Source organism: Muntiacus reevesi, chromosome 21 (genome assembly GCF_963930625.1).
Source record: "Muntiacus reevesi chromosome 21, mMunRee1.1, whole genome shotgun sequence".
Lineage (NCBI taxonomy): Eukaryota > Metazoa > Chordata > Mammalia > Artiodactyla > Cervidae > Muntiacus > Muntiacus reevesi.
Genome location: NC_089269.1, coordinates 31,691,989 through 31,705,075, shown reverse-complemented (window position 1 = coordinate 31,705,075; position 13,087 = coordinate 31,691,989). Strand labels below are relative to the sequence as shown.

Sequence of the window (13,087 nt, the reverse complement as noted above, 5' to 3'; positions counted from 1 at the left end):
ATGTGGGTTCAATCCCTGGGGTGGGAAGATTCCCTGGAGAAGGGAATGGCAACCCACTGCAGTATTCTTGCTTGGGAAATCCCATGGACAGAGGAGTTTGGTGGGCTGCAGTCCCTGGGGTCGCAAAGAGTCAGGTACCACTTAGCAAGTAAATCATGAAATAAAACAATATTTTCTGGATACTGTGCTATGTGGTGGAATTATCTCTCACCTCCAAGCCATTTAAAATTTGTTCTACACAATTTAATCCTTAAGAGAATATAAGGGAGTGTATGATTATGTTTCCTGCTTACTAGATATGTCGCCATAACTAGGATTGTTTGTTTCTCATGAACATGGGCTATCATAATTTGTATTCTATCACAAGATGGGTATACATTCAATAAATAGGAAATGTTCCTGTGCTGTCTCTTCACCCATTCCGCTTTTAAGTTTAAAATCTTGGAAAGGGTAGGTTTCAAAGATTACTAAAAATAAAGCCTGATTATAGTTGCTCAGAGTAATGTCTCTTCTTTCTCTTCATGTCACTGTTTCATCTTTCTAGAAAGAAGAAAGATGTCATTTTCATTCCCTTGTTTTGAAGTCTAAAATGTAGTATACAATTTAAAGATAGTTTGACATTCTACCTGGAATCTGACCCTGAAAATCATGTCAGATTTTAATTTTCAGAGGAATGTATTCCGACCTTGGAAAAATTACCATAACTTTTTGTTCCATGCTATAGAAAATGACATTTGGGAAATCTTTTCCACAGGATATTCATCTAAAACTATTACCACTCTTCACGGTGTCTTCTTTCTCTTGTGAGGAGATACATCCATGCACATCACGCTGGATATAGGAAACGTGTGAAATGCTGTGTGTGAGGAGCCAGCTGCCGAGTGTAAGGTCCTGAGGCTGACTGTAAAGATTATAGATCATAACATACATTTTGTTCAGTTGTTAACTCATGTCCGGCTCTTTGTGACCCCATGGGCTATAGCACTCCAGGCTTCCCTATCCTTCATAACATGTATAGCCAAGTTATATTTTCAGCCATGGCTGAAGTTCTTTATTTATCAAGTACCTAGGAAGTACTGATTACCTAGAAGCACAGTTCTGGGGATTTAGTAATGATTGAGACAGAAAAGTCCCTTTCTCTATGGATTAGAAATTCTGAAGATTTTCAGAAGAATATATGGTATATTTTAATGGCTGTTTCCAAACAAGATTTAGTCTTTAAATCACTTCATAGTCATCCTCCAATGTCTGATCTGTCATTTGAAATTATGTATGTAATTTTTAATGTAATCATATTGATAGGCATCTATTATTTTCTTAGTACTATATGTTCCTTTAAGAAATGCAACTTTAGTCTGGTTCAAAGAGAATCCACATCCAATTATGTTGTTAGAATTATCTTCAAAGCAATTTGTGTTGGTTTTAAATTTCTATTCACAAATTTAAGTAAAACTTGGGAGATGGAGTAGGGTAAACAGACACCAAGTTTCTTAAAAATTAGATGTCATTGTTTTGTATATGCATATATGTTTTATGTTTACTTTTTTAGATCTTGGGTTTTTTCATTCTGAAATAAATGTGATGCACTCAGAATCTATAGATGGAAAAGTTTCAGTGATGCAGGTACACAATGTCCTCTGTTATATAGATTTTTGGAAGCTTATGTTTGCATCTTTGGTGACGCTGAGTTCCTGTTCAATTTGCTGCATCTAGTGACCTTTCGGGGAGTCTGTGCTTCTAAAGCTATTGAGGTGGGAACACACAGCATGTCATGTTCCATGTCGTGTCAGTCATTACTCTCTTTGACTTACCTTGTGTTCTCAAGTCAATATGTTCCAGATTAATGAGGCATTTGTTCTTAATCAAGAAACTATTTAAGAATCCACTTTTAATTTTAATGACTTGTTTATGATTAATTGTTTCTACATGCCCTTCTCATACTTGAGGGTACTTCAAAGCCGCTGTCTTTTCCCTGAACAGTTCCCAATCATCTAAATACTGGTAGTTGTTTATGACCCAACGGTTCCAAGGGACTGCACAGAGTTATTGATTTCCTGAAGAATATCATCCACACAGCCCCCATAGACTAAAAATCACTTTGAATAATAATAATTTTAAAAAACAATGCTAAGCAAACTGCGTGGTTATACATTATATATGTTTAATGTTCCTTTTAAATGTATGTATCTAATGAGGTCCTATGGTTTTACAAGGAACAGTATCAGAAATAATGAGTGAAGTAAACCCATCCTCCCAGCTGATCTATACTATGCCATTAGCTTCTTTAATGAAAATTTACTCTGTTAATTTATGTTTACTTTTTTATTAAAAACAAAAGATGTGTATGTGTGTGCATGTGCATGAGTTTCATTTGAGGCTACAAACCTAAGTGATTTATGAATCTATTGATGCAGGTCTTGTTCCAAGTGCATCAAATCCACCTGCTCACTTACTTTTCTCAACTACAACTTGTGGGATCCCTGTCTTTATTCCTATTTTATAGGTCAAGAAACTGAGGCACAGAGATAAGTGACTTGCCCAAGATCACAAAGTCATAAATGGCAGATTGGAGATTGGAAATAGCAGCTGGCTGCATAACTCATCTTCCTAAACACAGACTATAGTACTCTACACATGAAGAAGCTCCTAGTACTGGTTTCTTAGAAAGTATCCTGTCTTTGGAATCTTAGTTATTTTGTACTGCCTATAATGTGTTTGGGCTTCCCAGATGGCTTAGTAGTAAAGAATCTGCCTGCCAATGCAGGAGATGTCGGAGTCTCGGTTTTGATCCCTGAGTCAGGAAGGTCCCCTGGAGGAGCAAATGGCAACCCATTCCAATATTCTTGCCTAGAGAATCCCACAGACAGAGGAGCTTAGTGGACTATAGTCCATGGGGCTGCAAAGAGTCAGATATAACTGAGCACACATGCAGGTAATGTACTTGTAAACCTGACTCATCTGTGGCCATTGGACAAACTTACTTTGTCCTTTGGACTTTCCCCTAGGTGCTAAAAATGGAAAGGATAAGTTAGAACCTTTCTTAGTTCATGTATTTTCTTATATACTAGATTTATGCTTCCTCTTTAGTTTATTTAACAACTGTCTTTTGAGCATCTTTTTAGACAAAAGGCTAAGTCCTGGTCCTGTTTCAGTGACCAAAACATCGGTTTCTGTCCTCAGGCCCTTCTTCTAAGAGAGTGACGTCCTTTTAAAAATTACCCAGCAAATGACACTTCCTCGAGTCAAAGCTTCTACCAACTCTTGTCATTCCGATGATTTAGTAGGAGATTTTCAGGTCCTAGAGGAGATCCGAGAGTATATTTATCTGATGTTTTTTTCTTCTTGAGGCATGCGAGATCTTTTCTATTTTTTTAAGTTGCAACATTCTGGATCTTTAGTTGCAACATGCAAACTCTTAGTTTCAGCACATAGGGTCCATTTTCCTGACCGGGATCAAACCTGGGCCCCACGCACTGGGAGCATGGAAGACTGATCGTATGTTTAAAAAACATTTATCTATTTATTTTTTATTTATTTGGACGCAACGGGTCTTAGCTGTGGCATACAGGCTCCAGAGCATGCAGGCTTTGTAGCTGCAATGCATGGGCTTGCCTGGCCCCATGGCATGTGGGATCTTACTTCCCCAATCAGGTGTTGAACCCACATTCCCTTCTTTGGAAGGCAGATTCTTAACCACTGAACCGCCAGGGAAGTCCCAGGGCTGATCACACTGTGCTTCAGTAACTGACTTTCTTTTGGATTTCATACTGTGTTCACTGGAGCTTACCTGGTGGCTCAGTGATATAGAACGGGCTTGCTAAACAGGAGATGCATGCTCCATCCCTGAGTCAGGAAGATCCCCTGGAGAAAGAAATGGCAACTCACTCCAGGATTCTTGCCTGAGAAATCCTATGGACCGAGGAGCCTGATGGGCTATAGTGCATGGGGTTGCAAAGAGTCAGACATGACTTTGCAACTAAGAAACAACTGTGTTCACTCCATTTCAAAGGGTTGTGAGAGAAATGTACTCACTTAGCTTTTAAAATGAAGATTCTGTATAATTGTGCTCTTGTTCTAACCAGGATTCCATGCTTTAGAATCATTTAAGTTTCCTTGTCGTTCTTAGTGTAAAGCCCAATGGGAAAGATGGGTTTAAATTTTCCTGCCCCTGAAGAAAACATCATAGAAATAAAAAAATTAGTCCATCGGATTCATTGGCAAGAAACTGGTAAGTGTGAAGTGTGGTCTGAATTTTTCCTTCATAAGTTTTTCTACATGTTCCTGACAAGTCCATTGATCTCTTTGAAGTTCAGGCTTCCATTTGATGACTTTAAATGATGGGAATACTTCTTTTTAATCAGCACTCTTTGCCTTACATGTGACAGAATCCAATTAAAGCTACTTTAAACAAAGTAGGGGCTTTAGAAGATCCAGGAGTAGAAATGCAGCTACATTTTAGGCAGAACTGGAAATAGAGACTTGACACCATCAGGATTGTGTGGCTCTTGCCTCTTTGATGTCCTGAGTTATGCTTTGTTTCTGTCTCTCTCTTATTGTTTCTGCTTTTCTCTTCCATATGTGTGGTTACTGATAGTTGGCCTACTGATAGTTGACTCTCTTAGTTTTATACATTATAGTTTCATGTAGCTAAAGAATGACTGCCAGCTCTAGGTGAACTATTCCCAAGGATGTACTGCAAATTCTCTTTTGTATCAAGAGGTCATCTTTTCAACTTTGACTAAGAAGATGAAGTCTGGGGTAGGAATTATGATGATGTCATCTTGAGACTAATGTTTACTACTGGGCCAATCCATTGTTGCTCTAGAACAGTTTGTGATAGCCTCATAAATGCAGTGAGGAAGACAGGCAATTGCCAGATGAGAAAGCTGGACAGATAACACATATGTATCTATTATAGTTAACTCCTTGCCTATACATAATAATAGAGCCTTTTCTCTCCTTGACCATAGTAATTGAGATATGAGAAGTCTAATTTTTTGTGCCAAATGAAGATGAACACTCATAAAGAAAAGAAAATCATCCCATTAAACACATATTTTGAAATACATACATTATGTGCTCCAGATTGTGGTGGATTATAACCTGATGGGTATAATGGCCAGCCCCAATTTTACTGGACATATGTAGATTCTTTTATAAAATACCTTCATTTATACCAGGGCTTCCCTGCTAGCTCAGCTGGTAAAGAATCCTCCCACAATATAGGAGACCCCAGTTTGATTCCTGGGTCGGGAAGATCCCCTGGGGAAGGGATAAGCTACCCACTCCAATATTCTTGGGCTTCCCTGGTAACTCAGATGGTAAAGAATCCGCCTGCAATGTGGGAGACCTGGGTTTGATTCCTGAGTTGGGAAGATGCCCTGGAGAAGGGCATGGCAACCCACTCCAGTATTCTTGCCTGGAGAATCCCCATGGACAGAGGAGCCTGGCAGGCTACAGTCCATGGGGTCACAAAGAGTTGGATGTGACTGAACAGTTAAGCACAGCACGTACTCTCCCTGTAAATAGATGTGTGTATTTTGGGTTTTTTTAGTATTATTTATACATTTATTTGGCTGTGTTGGGTCTTCATTGCTGCATGCACGATCTCCACTGTGGCATGTGGAATCTTCCATCATGGCACGCAGGCTTCTCTCTAGTTGGGGAACTCAGGCTCAGTAGTTGCAGAGTGTGGAGTTAGTTGTCCCAGGGCATGTGGGCTTCTAGTTCCCTAACTGGAGAAAGAACCCTCCTCTCTTTCATTGGAAGGCAGATTTCTCAACTACTGGACCACCAAGGAAGTCTCCTGGATGTGTGGATCTTTAATAATATATTAGAATCAAGGGGTTCAGAAGGCACGTGTGGGCGTTCAGCCGTATCTCACTCTTTGCAGCCCCATGGACTGTGGCCCACTAGGCTATTCCTTCCATGGCATTTTCTGGGCAAGAATACTCGAGTGGGGTGCTATTTCCTACTCCAGGAGATCTTCCCTACCCAGGGATCGAACCTGTGTCTCCTGTGTCTCCTGCATTGGCAGGCAGATTCTTTACCACCTGCCCAACCTGGAAAGCCCCAAATATTGTAGCGATCGCAATTAAATTCTGGGATATCGCAAACCTAACAATAATTAAGAAGCAAGACTGGGGACCAGAGAAAATGATAGAATTGAATAAGAAAAAAAATAGGGATTAATTCGATAAGATAGATTAGTCAGTTAGAAGTTAACGAGTCTTTTACGAAAGCTGGGAAGTGGTATGAACTTGTAGTTTGAGTCTGAGGGAAAGCAGGCTCTGATGGATATTTGTTGCTTGGCCCCCTCCCCACCCCGGACACATCCTCCCCTCTTTGCTCGGTCTGCGCCCTGAATGCTTCCTGCTAAGAGCTGCTCCCAGGCTGCTTTCCTGGCTGGCTCCTGTTTGGGTTCTGCCACCTGCAGACTGACTCGCTGGATAGGAGGTTAGGGAGCATGAGGAGAGAAAGTGGTCAGAGATTTCCTCCCAGCTCCCTTCCTGAGGCATCCTTCCCAGAGGCAGGGGGACAGGGAGGCGGCTCCTCTCAAACCTCTGGCTTTCGCTCACCTGTGACCAAGCTCCTTCCTCCCCTTGTCCCTTCAGCCCTGAGTGGGGAGGGGAGAAAGATGGGCTACAGGTAACAGCTTCTGTTCGTCTCTAGCCTCTGGGGTGTACCCTTTTCTTATTTCCTCTCTTTTGCTCATACTTCTATTCCAAGTTTCCTTCATTAACATCTATTCATCTTAACTACTGAAGGTAACTTATTTTTATGGCTGGAACCCCGACATTTACAAGTGAGGGAAGTGAGGGAACTTAACATAGGTATGTGTGTGGTGCTAAGTCGCTTCAGTTGTGTCTAACTATTTGAGACCCCATGGACTGTAGCCCCCTAGGCTCCTCTGTCCATGGGATTCTCCAGGTAAGAATGCTGGAGTGGGTTGCCATGCCCTCCTCTGAGAGATCTTCCCAACCTGGGGACTGAACCTGCGTTTTATGTCTCCTGCTTTGGGAGGTGGATTCTTTACCCTAGTGCAACCTGGGAAGTGCTTATATATGTATACATAGAAATATATATAATACATACGGGACTTCCTTGGTGGTCCAGTGGCTAAGACTCTGATCTCCCAATGCAGAGGGCCCAGGTTCAATCCCTGCTCAGGGAACTAGATCCCACATGCCTCAGTTAAAGATCCCATGGGCCACAACTCAGACTTAGTGTGGCCAAACTAAATAAATAAATATTTTTTTAAAACAGTAATAAAATAAAACCAAAGGCTTTATTTTGAAGAAGAAACATATATAGAAAGATTGTGTATCCATATACTGTTTTACTTCCAAAGAGATTTATTTCAGTAACTGGCTTTTGTGGTTTTGTCGTTGGTTGGTTGCTAAATGGTATCTGACATTTTGCATCCCCATGGACTGTAGCCCACCAGCTTCCTCTGTCCATATTTCCAAGGCAAGAATACTGAAGTGGGTTGCTATTTCCGTCTCCGTGGGATCCTCCCAACTGAGGAACTGAACCCAAGTCTCCTGCCCTGGTAGGTGGATTCCAGTAAGTGAGTGAGATACAAGTTAGTGGCTAAGTGAAGACGACAACAACAATATATAAGATGCAAAAGGCAGGAAGAGTCTTTCCCAAATCACTGTCCAAGTACGATGTGAATTTGACAAAGCTTCATACTTTGCTCGTTGTGGCTTTTTGGTACTCAAGGCTATTGTCAGTGCTTGACCATAGAGGAAGGTTGACATGTAAGTTCAATTCCTGCCAAGCTCCCTGATGAGCGGAGTGACAGGAAAGGTAGGCACCCGGCGCTTGACACTTCATCGCACCCCGCTCTCGAGAGGCTTATAATTTTGTGAAGGGGAGCGATCACAGTTCACAGAGGATCAGAGAGCACGGAAATGGTGCATGCACTGCTATTTCTGGCTAGTGCGTTTTTCTCTCCCTGGAGTTTCTCATGGGTCCGGCCGTCATCTGGCGTGTGTCCAAGGTTGCTTTATTTTTTTCACTCGTCTTGCCATAGAGGTCATGTGTTGTAATTTGGACTTCGGTCTGCAGTTCATGTTACGGCACAGGCTGTAAATTCAGTCAACAAGCTTTTATTGAACAGAAAGTACTTTAAGCATTGTGTGAAGAACCCTGAACTAGGGATTTTAATGGGGAAGGGTCACTGACTAATACCACATTTCTAATCTTTATGGGACCCGGATTGTGCTGTCTGTCAGCCCTGGGTTGGGTGGAAGAAGTTTGCAGGCCAAGGCCTGGGAAAGTTTCAGACAAGCCTGAGACAAGGCTTTCGGCCCACGTGGGGCTGAAATCCCAGGTGGGCCACAGAGATGAAGGCCACAGGAAGCGACTGAGCCAGAGACTCAGGAAACAAACACAGAACAGCTATAATAAGCAAGGGACAGATGTTAGGTAAGGAAGTGGGTTTAAGGACCAGGAAATGCAAAAACAGTAAGGACTTTCCCGTCTCGGGCATGGTGATTCGGGTAGCATCTGAAACCCATGTCAGCCTGACTAACTGGAGATTTAGAAGATAAGAACTCCCCCTGGTCTGGGGATTGCGAGCCAGAGAACAGATTCTATCCTCAGCTTCCTTTATGACCCTCTTGGCATCACTCAACTCTAAATGGAGACTAGGTTTTGTTCAGAACATTTTAGATGAATTTGTTTGTAACTTGTCTGAACTCTGACTGTGGCTGATACTCTGTCAGACCCCTTAAGACATTTTTCTTTCTGAAATAGCAGATGTTTCTGAAGTAGGTTATGTTGTCACTCATAGGCTAACTGAGATAATGAATCTCAAAACACCAAGCAGGGGGATTTCCTTGTAGTTAAGACTTCACATTCCCAATGCAGGGGCCACAGGTTCCATCCTTAGTCTAGGAACCAGGATCCCACATATCGCTGGGTGTGGCCAAAAACTAAAAACAAACCAAAGCAAAAACCCACCAAGCAACATGCCTGCCATGTAGTATTGGACATTAGCCTGTCAGGCTCCTTTGTCCATGGGATTTCCCAGGCAAGAATACTGGAGTGGGCTGCCATTTCCTTCTCCAGGGGATCTTCCTGGACCAGGGGTCAAACCCATGTTTCCTGCATTGGCAGGTAGATTCTTTACCAGTGAAACACCAGGAAAGTCCTGCCAGGTAGTGAGTACTCAGTAAATGGCAGTGATTTTGACCATTCAGTCACATGATTGCCATTTCTTTTCACACTGCTTGCCCTGCAGTGTCCATCACATGAGAGTCAAATGCCTGTGGCTCACACAAACCTCTTAATTATTTTGAAAAAAAAAAAAAAAAGAACATGAAATTGTCATTTCATCCTAATATTGGATTCCAGACACACCCATCTCTTTTTTTTTTTTGACCTAAGCATATACCATAAATGCTTCTAACTTCTTTAGCTAATTTTAGATGTAAGCAAGCCTCTGTTTCTTCATTTTCAAACCTTTCAAAAGGCAAGTACATAATGTTGCTCTAACTAATCATCATCAATTTAAAAGCTGGATCAGTGGAAATCCCCATTCTTGTCGAGTTGATGAGAGCTGGTCAGATTTTAGTGCCCAGATTTTGTTTGGTACTGCCCTCAGATTTTTCTTTTTTTCTTTTTCTTTTAGCACAAGCAGTATCCTAACATGAAGACAAAGTTCACTTGACTGAATTCCTGGAATCTCTTTTGGTTCCTTTTTAAAAAATATAGACGCTGTGTTAGAAACTGGACAAACTTCAAGAACAGTTGCTATTTTTACAAACATAGTATGTGTCCTCATCCATCTCTGCTGTTTCACACCTTATTTCCTTCAGAACACTCAGATAAATGCCATCTGGCCCAAGTGCTTTGTTGCACTCTGCTTTCTTCGATTGCAGCATGCCTTCTTCATTGGAAACTCTAATCTCTGTCTCTCTTGTGAAAAAGCATTCTCAGAAATCTGAGTTTCCCCATCACTTCCTAGAGTTCCATGCTGCCAAAGAAGCAAACAAAAACCCTCTTTGAACTTGTGTTCCTCTAACATTATCATTCCTTCCTGACCAACTACAATATCACATCTAGTGGTTTATAAACTAGTGAGTCTGATATCTGTTCAAGCTGAATTTCTCATTCATATGTCTGCCTTTTATTCACCAATGCCTTCACCTTCTTCTTGTGGAAGTGGTTCTGTTCAGTCATTTTTGGGGCTGCATTCTTTGATATATTCAGGTCTTTTCTGCTGGTTGTCTGTTTTTAATGAACAGACAGCTGAATTTTTGGACTTATGTTTTGGGCAAGAAGAACTAATGAATGATTGAGCTCCCTTTGGCCATCAGAGTCCATGATTCTGGAACTTTTTCACTCACATACTTAAAAAATGATTAATTAATTAATTAAACCTACTGCACAGAGTCTTAGTTGCCGTACACGGGATCTTCACTGCATCAAGTGGGATCCTTCATGGCATAGCATGGACTCTCTAGTTGCAGTGGGCTCAGCCACTGTGTGGCATGTGGGATCCTGGAACCCCAGTTTGGGATTGAATTTTGGTCCCCTGCACTGCAAGGGGATTCCTAACCACTGTACACCAGGGAAGTCACTCACATACTTTTACTGGGGCTTCCCTGGTGGCTCAGAGGTTAAAGCGTCTGCCTCCAATGCAGGAAACCCGGGTTCAATCCCTGGGTTGGGAAGACCCCCTGGAGAAGGAAATGGCAAACCACTCCAGTATTCATGCCTGGAGAATCCCATGGATGGAGGAGATTGGTAGGCTACAGTTCATGGGGTTGCAAAGAGTCAGACACGACTGAGTGACTTCACTTCACTTCCCTGGTGGCTCAGAGGTTAAAGAGTCTGCCTGCAATGGGGGAGACCCGGGTTCGATCCCTGGGTTGAGAAGATCCCCTGGAGAAGGAAATGGCAATCCACTCCAGTATTCTTACCTGGAGAATCGAATGGATAGAGGAGCCTGGTAGGTAGGTAGGTAGGCTATACTCCAAGGGGTCTCAAAGAGTCGGACACGACTGAGCAACTTTACTACTTTTTCCCAAATTATCTTGATTAAAATGCAAGTAGCACCACTGGTGGTTTTTGTTTTGCAAGGCTAGATCGTTTGCTTTTGGATTTTGGCCTTGCTTTTTCTCAGTGGCAAATTGTTGGCTGAATTAACTTGTTTTCTTATTTGTAGGATGGGAATAGTAAAATTATCTATCCCTCAAAGTAGTTATGATAATTAATAGTTGTGATAATTAATATTCTTTGGACATTATGAGTTAATAGACATAATATGCCTAGAAGATGCCTGACACATTATAAGTGTGTAACAACTGTTAGGACTGTGTTATTATTCTTCACTCAATGGGTGTCAGTTTAGTCACAATATCAAATACCACCTGTCACAGAACTGAAGTCTAGATGAAGGATAGTGCAGTGTCATGATGAGAAAGAAAAAAAACTTAATATAACTATGAATAGGAAATCAGATAAATCTCACAATACTATTGGGGAGAAACATTTAAACGTAAAAAAAAAAATGAAGACAAAAATAATGTATGGAAAAGTCATTATTTATGGTGCTGATTGGTAGTAAGTTTTTCTAATAATCTCATCATTAATATCCTGAGTAAAAAGATATAGGCTTAAATAGTTATTTGGATGATGAGGACATTTCTTCTCCGCTCCATGGTGACCATATATTCTCCTGGGCAAATCATCCTACTTAGTAGTTCTTTCTGATAAGATAAATAAATACAACATTTTGGCCTCAAATAAAGAATTTTGCCCCTTGGAGACCTGGAAGCTCACAAAAAGGTGTCATGCATCATTTTTGTTGTTGTTGCTATTGTTTAGTCTCTGAGTCATATTTACCTGAGTCTATTTCTAACCACTCTCTCCTGGCAAGGGATCTCTGGTCACATGGAGCCTAGTATCTTCAGTATTTTTTTTTTTTTTTTTTTTTTTTTACTTTAATTGAGGTATAGTTAAGGTACCAACCTTCCTGGGGCACATTGGGCTGAGTCACGGCTTCATCAGGGATGCAGCTAGTCTGGAATGCAGCGCAGGGGCATAGGCCTTTAGAAAGGGGAGGCTCTTTTCCTACACAGAGTGAAAACCTACATTCATAAAGCTACAAGAGATCTTTAAAAAAAAATATATCACACATTACAGTTATATGCATATATGAAGCGCGCCGGCTGCTACGGACCGCTCAGAAGCGTGGCCGAGAGGAGCTTCCCCACGTCCGAGGGCAGGGGCGGCGGCCGAGAGGAGCAAGCCCGCCTCCAAGGATCGGCTGTGCGGGCGCAGGAGGGCCGAGAGGAGCTAGTCCACATTCAAGGTCAGGAGGGACCGCTGTGAGAAGACACCGCTCCTCCAAGGTAAGGAGCAGCGGCTGCGCTTTGCTGGAGCAGCCGTGCAGAGATACCCCACGTCCAAGGTGAGAGAAACCCAAGTAAGACGGGAGGTGTTGCGAGAGGGCATCAGCGGGCAGACACACTAATACCATAATCACAGAAACTAGCCAACTTGATCACAGGACCACAGCCTTGTCTAACTCAGTGAAACTAAGCCATGTCATGTGGGGTCACCCAAGACGGATGGGTCACGGTGGAGAGGTCTGACAGAGTGTGGTCCACTGGAGAAGGGAATGGCAAACCACTTCAGTATTCTTGCCTTGAGAACCCCATGAACAGTATGAAAAGGCAAAATGATAGGATACTGAAAGAGGAGCTCCCCATGTCGGTAGGTGCCCACTATGTTACTGGAGATCAGTGGAGAAATAACTCCAGAAAGAATGAAGGGATGAAAAAAAAAAAAAAAGAATGAAGGGATGGAGCCAAAGCAAAAACAATACCCAGTTGTGGATGGGACTGGTGATAGAAGCAACGTCTGATGTTGTAAAGAGCAATATTGCATAGGAACCTGGAATGTTAGGTCCAGGAATCAAGGCAAATTGGAAGTAGTCAAACAGGAGATGGCAAGAGTGAATGCCAACATTCTAGGAACCAGCGAACTAAAATGGACTAGAATGGGTGAATTTAACTCAGATGACCATTATATCTACTACTGTGGGCAGAAATCCCTTAGAAGAAATGGA

General features: G+C 42.0%; 1 non-coding gene across 1 annotated transcript; it reads left to right on the top strand.

Annotated features, from left to right (window-relative positions):
* Positions 1-10,613: 10,613 nt before the first annotated feature.
* TRNAW-CCA (transfer RNA tryptophan (anticodon CCA)) lies at positions 10,614-10,685 on the top strand. The gene has a single exon. It is a non-coding gene; the product is annotated as a tRNA-Trp (tRNA).
* The last annotated feature ends 2,402 nt before the right edge of the window (positions 10,686-13,087 follow it).